General features: G+C 36.7%; 1 protein-coding gene and 1 pseudogene across 2 annotated transcripts in view; one reads left to right on the forward strand and one right to left on the reverse strand.

The window, feature by feature from the left end:
- Window positions 1-13179, forward strand: part of NOL4 (nucleolar protein 4) — a 301648-nt gene that overhangs the window by 166256 nt on the left and 122213 nt on the right. The gene's annotated exons all lie outside the window — the stretch shown is intronic.
- Window positions 3849-4477, reverse strand: LOC123776695 (guanine nucleotide-binding protein G(I)/G(S)/G(O) subunit gamma-10 pseudogene; annotated as a pseudogene).

Here is a 13179-nt window from a genome sequence, read left to right on the forward strand (position 1 = left end):
TTGCTAATATTTTTTGAGGATTTTTGTATCTGTGTTCATCAGGGATATTGATCTGTAACTATTTTTTTGTAATGTCTATCAGGTTTTGGTATCAGGGTAATGCTGGTTAGAAAGAATTAGTATTACTTTCTCTTGTATTTCTTTGGAATAGTTAAGAAAGGTCAGTATTATTTACTTTTTTCTCTTTCCATAGGCTTTTTTTGGGTTGTAAAGTTTTTATTTAAATTTCAGTTAACATATAGTGTAATATTAGTTTTGGGAGTAGAATTTAATGATTTATCACTTACATAAGACACCCAGTGCTCATCACAAGTGCCCTCCTTAATACTCACCACCCATTTAAACCATACCCCTGCCTACCTCCCCTCCAGCAACCCTCAGTTTGTTCTCTATATTTAAGAAGTCTTTTATGGCTTGCTTCGCTTTCTCTTTTTCTCTTCCCCTATATTCATCTGTTTTATTTCTTAAATTCCACATAGAGTGAAATCATATGGTATTTGTCATTCTCTGACTTTTGCTTAGTACAATATGCTCTAGCTCTATCCACGCCATTGCAAATGGCAAGATTCCATTCTTTTTGATGGCCAAGTAATATTCCCCCCCCACTTTCTTTATCCATTCATCAGTTGATGGATGTCTGGGCTCTTTCCATGATTTGTCCATTGTTGATAATGCTGCTTTAAACATCAGGATGCATGTATCCCTTCAAATCAGTATTTTTGTGTCCTTTGGGTAAATACCTACAAAGGTAATTTCTGGGTCATAGGGTAGTTCTATGTTTAACTGTTGAGGAACTCCATAGTGTTCTCCAGAGTGGCTTCACCAGTTTGCATTCCCATCAACAGTGTAAGAGGGTTCCCTTTCTCTTCATTCTCACCAACATCTGTTGTTTCCTGTGTTGTTAGTTTTAGCCATTTGGACAGGTGTGAAGTGGTATCTCATTGTACATTTGATTTGTATTTCCCTAATGATGAGTGATGTCGTGTATCTTTTCATGTCTGTTAGCCGTCTGGATGTCTTCTTTGGAAAAAAGTCTATTCATGTCTTCTGCCTATTTTTTAACTGGATTTTGAGTGTTGAGTTTGATAAGTTCTTTATGTATTTCAGATACTAACCCTTTATCAGATACATAATTTGCAAATAACTTCTCCCATTCTGGAGGTTGAATTTTAGTTGTGTTGTTTCATTTGCTGTGCAGAATCTTTTATCTTGATGAAATCCCAATAGTTTATTTTTACTTTTCTTTCCCTTGCATCAGGAGATGTATCTAGTAAGAAGTTGCTATGGCTGATGTTAAAGAGGTTACTGCCTGTGATCTCTAGAATTTTGATGGTTTCCTATCTCACATTTAGGTCTTTAATCCATTTTGAATTTATTTTTGTGTATGGTGTAAGATAGTGGTCCCGTTTCATTCTTTTGCCTGTTCCTGCCCAGTTTTCCCAGCACCATTTGTTGAGGGGACTTTCTTTTTTTCCATTGGATATTCTTTCCTGCATTGTTGAAGATTAGTTGATCATACAGTTGTGGGTCCATTTCTGGGTTTTCTATTCTGTTTTATTGATCTGTGTGTTTATTTTTTTGCCACTACCATAATGTCCTGATTAGTATAGCTTTGTAATATAACTTGAAGTCCAGAATTATGATGCTTCCAGCTTTGCTTTTCTTTTTCAAGATTGCTTTGGATATTCAGGGTCTTTTGTTTATTGGATTGTTTGTTGTAGCTCTGTGAAAAATGCTGGTGGAATTTTGATAGGGATTGCATTAAATGTGTAGAATGCTTTTGGTAATACAGACGTTTTAACAATATGTGTTTTTTCCAGTCCATGAGCCTGAAATGTTTTTTCATTTCTTTGTGTCATCTTCAATTTATTTCATAAGCGTTCTGTAGTTTTCAGAATACTTTTACCTCTTTGGTTAGGTTTATCCCTAGGTATCTTATGGGTTTTGGTGCGATAGTAAATGGAATTGATCCCTTGATTTCTCTTTCTGATGCTTCATTTTGATGTATAGAAACACAACAGATTCTGTATATTGATTTTTGTTTCCTGCAACTTTACTGAATTTGTGTATCAATTCTAGCAATTTTTTGGTAGAGTCTTTCAGGTGTTCTACATAGAGTGTCATGTCATCTGCAAATAGTGAATGTTTGACTTCCTCCTTGCTGATTTGGATGCCTTTTATTTATTTTTGTTTTCTGATTGTTGAGGCTAGGACTTCCAATACTATGTTAAATAACAGTCGTGAGAGTGGGCATGCCTGTCTTGTTCCTGACCAGAGAGGAGAAGCTCTCAGTTTTTCCCCATTGAGGATTTATTAGCTATGAGTTTTTTTGTGAATGGCCTTTATGTTGTTGAGGTGGTATGTTCTCTTTATTTATTCCTACTTTGTTAAGGGTTTTTATCAAGAATGGGTGCTATATTTTATCAAATGCTTTTTCTGCATCTGTCGAGAGGATCATATGATTCTTTTCTTTTATTAATGTGGTATACTACATTGATTGATTTGTGAATATTGAATCACCCTGGCAACCCAGGAATAAATCCCTCTTGATCATGGTGAATGATTCACTTAATGTGCTGTTGGATTTGGTTTCTTAGTGTTTTGTTGGGAATTTTCACATCCATGTTTTTATGGATATTGGCCCATAGTTCTCTTTTTTAGTGATGTCTTTGTCTGGTTTTGGAATTAGGGTAATTCTGGCCTTGTAGAATGAGTTTGGAAGTTTTCCTTCCATTTCTATTTTTTGGAATAGTTTGAGAAGAATAGGTAGTAACTCTTCTTTAAATGTTTGGTAGAATTCCCCTGTGAAACCATCTGGCTGGCCCTGGACTTCTGTTTATTGGGACTCTTTTTGTTTGATGTTTTTATTTTGTTTTTAACTAAACAGAAATTTTATTTCCAAGCTCATCAAAGATTATTACAAACACGAATAAAGCATTCTTTTAAAAGTGTCCCAAATTAGAGGTGCCTGGGTGGCTCAGTCAGTTAAGCATCTGACTCTTGAGTTTGGCCGGGTCATGATCTCAGGGTCATGAGATCGAGCCCAAGTTGACTCCATGCTGAGTATGGAGCCTGCTTAAGATCCTTTTTCTCCCTCTCCCTCTGCTTCTCCCACCCCACTCTCACAAGCTCTCACTCACCCATGTAAAAAAAAAAATTTTTTTAAGTGTCCAAAATTGAATCAAAGGGACATCATCAAAGTAAAACACTTGCAACATTAAGAATTCATTTAGATTGTAGTATTTCAACATTATTTCATTTTTAATCATTTTCCATGTTCTGAAGATCTCATTGAAACATTTTTTTTAAAGACATGAAATAGGGGTGCCTGGGTGGCTCAGTCAGGTGTCAGACTCTTGATTTCAGCTCAGGTCATGATCTCAGGGCTGCGAGAGTGAGCCCTGCATCAGGGTCCGTGCTCAGCTCAGAATCTACTTAAGATTCTTTCTCTCTCCCTCTTTGCCTGCCCCTTCTTGCACTCACACTCTCTTCCTAAAATAAATAAGTAAATCTTTTTATTTTCAAAGATATGAAGTAATGTAGTTTTTGTTTTGTTTTGTTTTTTAAGTACAACCACAACTATAAAGTAGAGGAACTTAAGACAAAGACCAAATCTGCTTCATACACATGAAGGGGCAATCTAATACACAACACAACGTGAATCTTTCCAAACAAATTTGCTAAGAAATAGCTTCCATGTTTATAGTTACAAATAAAACAATCTTCTCATTTAGAAAAATGTAGACATCCTTTGATTATTAAAACCTATTAATGATTAATAAAGCCCCAGTTTTATATTTGCTTATCTTCATTTAGAAACTAAATTCATGAGAAAAGAACAAGTTTTGTTATGCTATAAAAACCTTTGGAACAACAAATTACACATATTCAATTTTTTAACAAGCAAAAATGTTTTCCTTCCCAAAATGTAAACATCCAGTAAATAAAACAAATATTCCAGATATAGAAACACCAGTAATTTGCTTATGAAACAGGTGTATTTGGGGGTAAGATTTTTGTTTGTCTTAAATGAAAAAGTGCTTTACCAAGAGTTGGCCATTATTATTTAAAGTCTACTCCTTCACCCAGTTGCCTTATCTAAGTAGAAACTCCTCAATTTCTATAGAATTTTGGCTATAGGAGCAGGCCACAGGAGAGGTCTAAAATAGCTAAAAGTCATTTGGTTGGAGAAAAGTGTTTTCTTGAGACTTGGAGGCAGTTATTCATCACTTTGTGCTTAAAACATTCCTTAGTCAACTTCGTATAGCCTTTAGGATAAAGCACAGAATCTGGGCTTCTGGAAGCGGTTGCTTCTAGCTGGAATACCTACCAGCAGGGCATCCCTGCAGACATTCTGCATGCTATACTCCTGAAGCTCTGCAGCTGCCTGAAAGACCTTGATCTTCTCCATGTTGGCCTCCAGCTTGAGCTGCTCCATCAGGTGCTGCATGGCATTCATGCTGGCCCCGGAAGACATGGCACCAGTGGCACTGGGCTCTAGAGTGGGGGAGCTGGGCTGCAGGAGCCATGAGGCTGTTGGAAGATTTTTTATTACTCCTTCAATTTCTTTTCTGGTTATGAGTCTGTTCAAGTTTTTTATTTCTTCCTGTTTTGGTTTTGGTGTTTTATATGTGTCTAGGAATTTATCCATTTCTTCCAGATTGCCCAATGTGTTGGCATATAATTTTTCATAATATTCTCTTATGACTTTATTTCTGTAGTTTTGGTTGTGATTTCTCCTCTTTCATCTGTGATTTTATGTATTTGCATCCTTTCTCTTATCTGGTTGATAAGTCTGTGTAGGGATTTACCGATTTTATTAATTTTTTCAAAGAACCGGCTCCTGGTTTCGTTGATCTGTTCTACTGGGTTTTTCTTGTTTGTTTCTATATAACTTATTTCTGCTCTAATCTTTATTATTTCCCTTCTTATGCTGTCTTTCAGCTTCATTTGTTGTTCTTTTTCTAGCTCTTTTAGCTATAAGGTTAGGTTGTGTATTTGAGATTTTTCTTGCTTCTTGAGGTAGACCTGTATTGCTATATGCTTCTGTCTTCTAACTGCTTTTGCTGTACCCCAAAGGTTTGGGACCATTGCGTTTCCATTTTCATTTGTTTTCATGTATTTTTTATTTAATTTTTCTTTAGTTTCTTGGTTGACCTTTCATTTTTTAGTAGGATGTTCTTTAATCTTCGTGTATTTCCAAATTTTTTCTTGTGATTGACTTCGTTTTGTAGCACTGTGGTCAGAAAATATGTATGATATGATCTCAATCTTTCTGAACTTGTCAAGGCCTGATTTGTGACCTGCTTGTGATCTGTTCTGGAAAATGTTCCAGGTCCACTTGAAAAGAATGTGTATTATGCTTTAGGAGGAAATATTCTGAATATATCTGTTAAGTTCATCTGGTCCAGTGTGTCATTCAAAGCCACTGTTTCCTGATTGATTCTCTGCTTAGATGATTGTCCATTGATATAAGTGGGGTGTTAAAATCCCCTACTATTATTGTATTATTATCAGTGAGTTCCTTTATGTTTGTTATTAATTGTTTTATATATTTGGGTGCTCCCAAGTTGGGGACATAAATATTTATAATTGATAGATTTTGTTGGATAGACCCCTCTATTATGATATAGTGCCCTTTTTCATCTCTTGTTACAGTTTTTGGTTTAAAAATCTAGTTCTCCTGATATAAGCATTGCTGCTCCAACTTTCTTTTGATGTCCATTTGCATGGTATATGTTTCTTCATCCCCTCACTTTCAAGCTGCAGATGTCTTTTGGTCTAAAATGAGTCTCTTGGAGGCAGCATATAGATGGATCTTGTTTTTCACTTTTTGCTTTGTTTTTTTTAAATCCATTCTGATACCCTATGTCTTTTGATTGGATCATTTAGTCCATTTACATTCAGAGTAATTATTGATAGATAATGTATTTAGTGCCATTTTTTTTTTTACTTGTTTTGTGATTGTTTTTGGTGATTTTCTCTGTTCCTTTCTAGTCTTTATTGCTTTTGGCCTTTCTTTTCCACTCCAAGTGTCTCCTTTAATATTTCTTGCAGGGCTAGTTTGGTGGTCATGGAATCCTTTAGTTTGTATTTGTCTAGGAAACTAATCTTTGTCTTTCTTTCTGTTTTGAATGATAGCCTTACTTAATATGCAGACTTGCTGCATATTTTCCCCATTCAGCATGTTGTCAGTATATCATGCCACTCTCTTCTGGCCTGCAAAATTTCTGTGGGGAGATCTGCTGCTAACCTCATTTGTCTTCCCTTGTAAGTTAGGGACTTCTTTTGTCTTTCAGCTTTTAGGACTTTTTCTTTCTCTCTGTGCCTTGCAGATTTAACTATCTTATGTCTTTGTGTTGGCCTGCTTTGTTGATTTTGATGGGAGTTCTCTGTACCTCCTGGATTTGGAAGTCTGTTTCCTTCCCCAGATTAGGAAAGTTTTCAGCTATAATTTCCTCAAACCTTTCACCCCTTTTACCCGCTCTTCTTCTTCTGGGACTCCTATGATATGAATGTTATTATGCTTTATGGAGTCACTTATTTCCCTAAGTCCACATTCATATTCCAAGATTTTTCTTTCCCTCTTTTATGTACCCTCATTTTCCCCCCATAATTTTATCTTCTGTATCACTTATTCATTCCTCTTCTTCCATCCTTGTCAATTTTGAATCTCAGTTATTGGATTTTTCATTTCAGTCTGGTCAGTTTTTAGCTCTTTTATCTCTGTGGTAAGGGACTCCCTCGTGTTTTCTATGCTTTTCTCAAGCCCAGCTAGTATCCTTTTGATTGTTGCTTTAAATTCTGGATTAGGCATATTACTTATATATGTTTTGATTAGATCCCCGGCTGTGACCTTTTCATGTTTTTTTTTCTTTTGGGATGAATTCCTCCATCTTGGCATTTCGTCTAGGTCTCTGTCTTCTTCTCTGTGTTAGAAAAGCCTGTTAGGTTTGCTCCTTCTGAAAGTAATGGTTGTATGAAGAAGCAGTCACATATTGTCCAGGATCTGACACTTCAGGAAGAGGGCAAGGGAAGGAAATGGCACCAGCCAGGTCCTTCGTTCCTGGAGAGTGGAGTTCACACTTGCCACTGTCAAGAAAGCCTTTCCAGAAGAGTGAACAATTTTCCCTCTGGTGTCCCAGACATCCTTCATATCACATATCACATATACATTCTTACTCTCTCCCCTTCCTACATTCTATACATATGATGTCATATTTTACTTACTGCCTTTACACTGTCTGCCCAGGTTGCTTGCCTGCCTGGAGTAGTGCAGTGCACTTTGGTCTCTATCCCAGCCAGGCCTGCTGAGTTTTAAAACTCCAAACTTTAAGGACCTGGTGTGGTAAGACCTATGCTGGTCTTCTGGAGGACAGTCTTACCACATCAGGACTGATGGAAGTTTGACCCAGAAGTGCACTCATACCAGAGTGCATGATCATGGGTTTTGCAGCAAAGCTCAGTAAAGAGCCAGTGTCCAGGTTAACCACCCTCAGCAGGTGTCTCTGCACCTATGCTGAGAGGTGGGGGTGGGAAATGGCACCTGCCAGGTCCTTTTTCCCTGGAGAGACAATGCCATCTCTTTCAGATGCTCTCCACGAAGGCGGAACCATCTCTCCCTATGTGTCTTAGGTGATCCTCAGATCACTGTAGTCCCCTCAGGGCTCTATACCAGCCCTTCTCTGGACCTCTAAAACTACAGTCTTTGACCCCTGCTGGTTGCAAAAACTCATGAAAGTCAGCCTCTCTCATTTTCCAGTGTTTTCCTTGTGTAATTCTGTGTGTGCTCTTATCTCTCCCCCCCCCCAAACCAGGGCTCTCTCTCCTCTACAGTACCTGTGATTGATCCATTTATCCCCCAAACCATGTCTCTGCACCTCCCACCTTCCATGATGTGGTCTCTTCCCCTCCTCTTGTTGAGCAGTTTGTTCTGTCAGTCCTCAGATCGATTTCTTGGGTATTCTGAATGATTTTATATTTATCTAGCTGTGTTCGAGGGATGAGGCAAACCTAGGGTCCCCCTACTACACCATCTTAGCTCCTCCCACCTGAGGAAGGTCATTATTAACTCTTCCTTAAATGTTTGGTAGAATTCACCTGTAAAGCCATCTTGGCCTGGACTTGTTTGTTAGGAGTTTCCTATTACTAGTAACAAAAGTGAATCTCTAATCAGTCTGTTTAGACTTTCTATTTCCTTCTGGTCCAGTCTAGGAAGATTGACTGCTTTTAGGAATTTATCTATTTCTTCTACATTTTATAATTTGTTGACATATACTTTTTTGAAGTAGTTTATGTAATCCTTTGTATTTCTGTGGTGTTGGTTGTAACTTCTCTTTCAGTTGTGATTTTGAGTCTTTTCTTAATAAGTGTGGTCAAAGGTTTGTGCATTTTATCTTTCCAAAGAACCGTTGGTAATTTATATTCTTTTAGTCTCTATTTCATTTAATTCTGCTTCATTCTCTTATTTTTTTCCTTCTCCTAACTTTGGGTTTTTTCCTTTTTCCTTTAGGTGTAAGGTTGAATTCTTAAAGATTTCTTTTGTTTCTTGAGATGGGCCATAAGAAACAAAACTTCTTAGGACTGTTTTTGCTGCATCCCAAAGATTTTGTTGTGTTATGTTTTCATTTGTTTTTGTCTCAAGATATTTTTTTTTGATATTTATTCTTTGATTTCTCCATTGACATATTGGTTATTTAGTAACATGCTGTTTAGCCTCCATATATTTTTGTTTTTTCCATCTTTTTTTTTTCTTGTGATTGATTTCTAGTTTAATGCCATTTGGGCAAAAAAGATGCTTGATTTGATTTCAGTCTTTTAAAAGTTATTAATAATTGGTTTGTGGACTAACATGATCTATCCCGGAGAATGTTTCATGTGTAGTTGAGACGAATGTATGTTCTGTTCATTTTGGATAGAATGTTCTGTAATCTATTAAGTCCATCTGGTCTAATGTGTCATTCAAAATAACTGTTGTCTTACTGATTTTCTGTTTGGATGATCTATCCATTGATGTAAGTGGGGTGTTAAAGTCCCTACCACTATTGTATTATGTGAGTTTCTCCCTTTATATCTCTAGTTGGTGTTCCTACATGGGTGCACAGATACTTAAAAGGTTATGTTCTCCTTTTAGATTGATCCCTGTGTAATTATGTAATACCCTTCTTTTCCTCTTATGGCAATCTTGTTTTAAAGTCTATTTTGTTTAACATAAGTATTGCTACCCTACCTCTTTTTTTTGGGGGGGGGTCTATTCATCACCCTGTGTTGATCGAAACATTTAGTCCACTTACATTTAAAGTAATTGTTGATAGGTATGTACTTATTGTCATTTTCTTAGTTGTTTTCTGGTTGTTTTTGTAATTCTCTGTTCCTTTCATCTTCTCTTGCTTTCTTATCTTGTGATTTGATAACTCTCCTTAGTCTTATGCTTGAATTGCTTTATCTTTATTTTTTTGTGTGTGTATCTATTATAGGTTTTGGTTTGTGGTTACCGTTAGGTTCATATATAATAACATGTTGTTAGCAGTAGGTTCATATATAACAATATATGTATATAGCAGTCTATATTATGTTGATGGTTATTTAAGTTCAAATACATTCTAAATACACTACATTCTTACTCTCTCCCCTTCCTACATTCTATATATATGATGTCGTATTTTACGTATTTTTATTTTGTGTATCCCTTAACTAATTTTTGTAGATATAATTGATTTTACTACTTTTGTCTTTTAACCTTTATACTAGCTTTATAAGTGATTAATCTACTACCTTTACTATATATTTGCTTTTACCAGTGAAGTATTTTCTTTTCATATGTATATATGAAAAAATATATAATATATATTATATATATAATATATACTTAAAAAATACATACATATATATTTAACTTGTACTTATGGCCTTTTCCACTGAAAGAAGTCTCTTTAATCTTTCTTTTAAGTCTTGGTTAGTGGTGATGAGCTGCTTTAATGATTTTTTTTTTTTTTTTCGGTCTGGGGGTCTGGGAATCTTCTCTCTCTCTTTTTCTGTCTCTCTCAATTCTTAATAACTGCTATTTAGAGTATTCTTGATTTTATTTTTTGTTTGGTGGTGGTGGTGGTGGTGGTGGTGGTGGTGGTGGTGGTTCCTTTAGCACTTTGAGGAGTTTATCCTGCCATTCCTGTCTAGCCTGTAAAGTTTCTGCTGAAAAATCAGCAGTAACAGTCTTATAAGGTTTCTCTTGTTATGTAACTATTTGCTTTTCTCTTACTGCTTTTAAGATTCTCTATTTCTAGTTTTTGACATTTTAATTATTATGTGTCTTGGTGTGGACATCTTTGTGTTCATCTTTTTTGGGGCTGTGTGTGCTTACAGAACCAGGACATCTGTTGCCTTTCCCAGGTTAGGGATGTTTTCAGCTATTATTTCTTCATGTAGGTTTTCTGCTCCTTTCTCTCTTCTCCTTCTGCAACACCTATAATGTGAATATTAGTATGCCTTGTATGCCTGATATTGTCCCAGAGGCCCCTTAACCTGTCCGTCTTTCTTTCTTTTTTCTTTCTTTCTTTCTTTCTTTCTTTCTTTCTTTCTTTCTTTCTTTCTTTCTTTCTTTCTTTCTCTCTCTCTCTCTCTCTCTCTCTCTCTTTCTTTCTTTTCCTTCCTTCCTTCCTTCCTTCCTTCCTTCCTTCCTTCCTTCCTTCCTTCCTTCCTTCCTTCCTTCCTTTGCTGTTCAGTTTGAGTGATTTCCACTACCCTATCTTCCACATTGCTGATTATTCCTCTGCTGTTGACTTCCTCTAGCGTATTTTTCATTTCCTTTGTTGTAATCTTCAGCTCTTATTGGTTCTTTTTTATATTTTCTATCTTTTTGCCGATGTTTTCACCTAGTTCATCTATTTTTAAGTCTGGTGAACATCCTTATGACCATTACTTTAAACCGATTGTAAGTCAGACTGCTTATCTCCATTTCAGTTAGTGATTTTTTTCTAAGGTTTTGTCATAGTTTTGTTTGGAACATGTATTCTGTCTCCTGATTTTGTCTTTCTGTGTTTGTTTTTATGTATTAAGTAGGTCATCTATATCTATATTTCCTGTTCTTGAAAGTAGTGGACTTATGTAGAAGCTATCCTATGGGACCCATAATGCAATCGCATCTGGTCGCCAGAACCAGGTGCTCCAGGGGTGTCCTTTATGTGGGCTGTGTGCACCCCCCTGTTATGGCTATGCTGATGAGCAGGGCTCACTCCCAGTGTGGCTTGTTGCAATGACCACCTGTAACTACTGTGAACACACTGCTGGGCAGGGCTGGCCCCAGTGTAGCTGGCTGAGAAGCCCAGCTGTAGCTGATGTGGGCATGCCGGTAGGTGGAGTTAGCCCCTAGTGAAGCTTGGTAAGAAACCAAGCCACAGCCGTTGTGGGTGTGCTGATGGTCAGGCCTGCCTGCCCTCTCACCTCCATTTCTGGGTCAGGAATTACTTCGGAGGTGCTTCAGTCCTGGCCAGGACTACCTGCTGGGTGTGGAATGACAGTATTGACTTTGGAGGACTCCAGTCCCCATTGAGGCTGCCTGCCAGGTGTGGTGGGGCAGGAGCTGCTTTGGAGGGGTACTTCCCAGCTGGGCATGTTGGGTGGGGTGGGTTCACAGATCACAGGGTGAGCGGTACTAGCCAAATAGATGGAGAGTGTCAAAACTACCTTCCACTAGCATCTGCCGGTTAGGCTAAAAGACGCAAGAAAAATGGTATCTGCCAGTACTTCCATTCTTGGAGAAAATTCCTAAAATTTCCTATCTTTCTAACACATGCCTAAAGTTAGTCAACAAATCTTCATGTACAATCCAGGCACTTTTCAAACTGCTGCCACTGTGCTGTGTCTAGGAATGAGTGAGATAGCATGTTGACCCTTTGCAAGCACAGTAGCAGAGTCTTAGTTTCTTATAGTCCTCCAGTTCTCCTGGAGTTAAGCACTCCTGATTTTTAAAGCTTCCAGAGTTAAGCTCCACTGATTTTCAAAGCCAGACTTTATGGGGGTTTGTTATCCTGGTGCAGATCCCCAGTGCTAGCGATGGCGAATATAGGGATTAATTCCCTTACTCCTCCAGGGGGACTGCTTGTCTGTGATATTCCTCCTTGCTAAGCTGTCCTCAGGTAATACTAGTGCATGCCAATTGAGAGAACCACTGTGCTAGCCAACGTACGTCTTGAAGAACAGGCTTGAAAAACTGGTATTATTTTGAAGTGCCAAAAAAGCAGCTTTATTTTTAAAATTATTAAGTGAGAGATTACCTTTCAGAGGTTATGATGAAAAGTAATGATACTGAAATAACTAAACTTTCATGAGAATTTTCAAAGTAATTTTTAAATTTGGTTCATTATTGGACAATGTCAAGATGAAATGTCAACTGTGATTTATTTATCCAAAAATGGTTTAAGATTAATCTCAATCGTTGGAAAGCATTTACACAATGGTCGATCAGTAAACCAAATAACAAATACCAATCTATGGTTATATAAATGGATAATTGCAGATTTGCATGCAGTTGAAAGTAATAATACAGAGATATCTTGTGAAATATGACATTTCAACTACCGTGTGGAGAAATCTTTTTGACAAAACAAGTGAGAAATTACAAATACCTAATTTGAAATATACGAAGACTATATCATTTTGTTGTCTTTATATTTAATAAATGAAAGAAAACACAGATAAAATATTAATGGAATATGAAAAACAAGAAAAGAGAAGGGACATCAATAGACGTTCTGACACTGAGAAATAAATAAAATAAAAATTTTCAGATCTTACTAAAGGCAGTAGTTAGGAGTAAGAAAAATACAATTAATGGTAAGGAATGAATTATATTAACACATTGGGAGAGGATTTACATTTCTTATTGAATTTGACAGAATATACCAATATTAAGAAAATATAATCTCATAAATTGCCACTTAAATGAAGACAGTCACTTCATAGGAAAACTTGAAATGCCCTGAAAATTCATGGGTTAGACATGAAAAGAACTTGATTAAGGGTTTCCTCAACAGAAAACAATGTAACAATTTGCATGATATTAGCAATAATTAATTTGAAGAGCAAAGGAAAGTTTCTGAACTATCAACAGTAAAAGACACATTTCCATCAAACAGGCTAAAGACTGAATCACTTTTCTATCCTCAATGGATGATAATACAA

Source organism: Ursus americanus, chromosome 19, assembly GCF_024610735.1.
Source record: "Ursus americanus isolate L20-20 chromosome 19, mUrsAme1.1.p, whole genome shotgun sequence".
NCBI classification, from domain to species: Eukaryota; Metazoa; Chordata; class Mammalia; order Carnivora; family Ursidae; genus Ursus; species Ursus americanus.